This window comes from Choristoneura fumiferana, chromosome 25 (assembly GCF_025370935.1).
Source record: "Choristoneura fumiferana chromosome 25, NRCan_CFum_1, whole genome shotgun sequence".
Taxonomy (NCBI): domain Eukaryota; kingdom Metazoa; phylum Arthropoda; class Insecta; order Lepidoptera; family Tortricidae; genus Choristoneura; species Choristoneura fumiferana.
In genome coordinates this window covers 1,915,150-1,915,990 of record NC_133496.1, presented here as the reverse complement: position 1 = coordinate 1,915,990, position 841 = coordinate 1,915,150, and positions in this window count along the sequence as shown.

Sequence of the window (841 nt, the reverse complement as noted above, 5' to 3'; positions counted from 1 at the left end):
ACGCCAATGTCTATTACTCTAGTATCGTATTCGTAGCTGCGTAGCTCGCAAAACAGATTTATGAGTTTTTTTTTTAATTGAAAGCTAATTTCATCGAGATGGTTCTTAGTTAAGTTTATTATAATCGGACTAAACGTTTTTGAGATTATTGAACTTTGTAATGACAATGGCGGGAGATTTTTAACTTTTTAAGTTGTTTTTCATACTAGTTACTTAAAAGAGTGGGTACTTGTGTTAAAGAACCGACTGTACTACGATATGAGTACTAAAAGTATAAGTAGATAGGTACCTTTGCAATAAATTAGAAATAGAGATTGAGGCCGTGGACTGATCGCCAGCGGGCAGCGGCGCGACAAGCGTTTTCTCTGTTTATTGCGTGTGCTGCCAGGTCACGAGCGGCGAGCGTTTCGACTGTCTCCGCTCGGGTACCCGCTAGCGTTCAGTCCACGGCCTTAGTCGTTCAAGTACTATATCGCTTATATTGCCCAGTGTGACTTGTTGTTGTAAAGAGCTGATATAGCGATAAAGCAAGTCGCTGTTATTATTGCTAGCCATTCTAATAATTTGGATATTAAAAACGATGCTCACGCATTTTTCCAAAATGGATACTTAAATATTTTATAAGTGACATATTGATCTGAAATACTCTATTTTATAACTTGTGGTGTTAGATTTTATAGACGCTGTTAAGTACACCTTTGTTTAGTATAATGGTGCAGCCACACGATAATATCAATCAAATCATAAATAAAATTGTCGTTTGCAAATGATCAAAATTTTTCCGACTGGTTGATCGGAGCCTGCGTGGCGCTAGTGGTACAATCGAGTTCCTATACTTCTG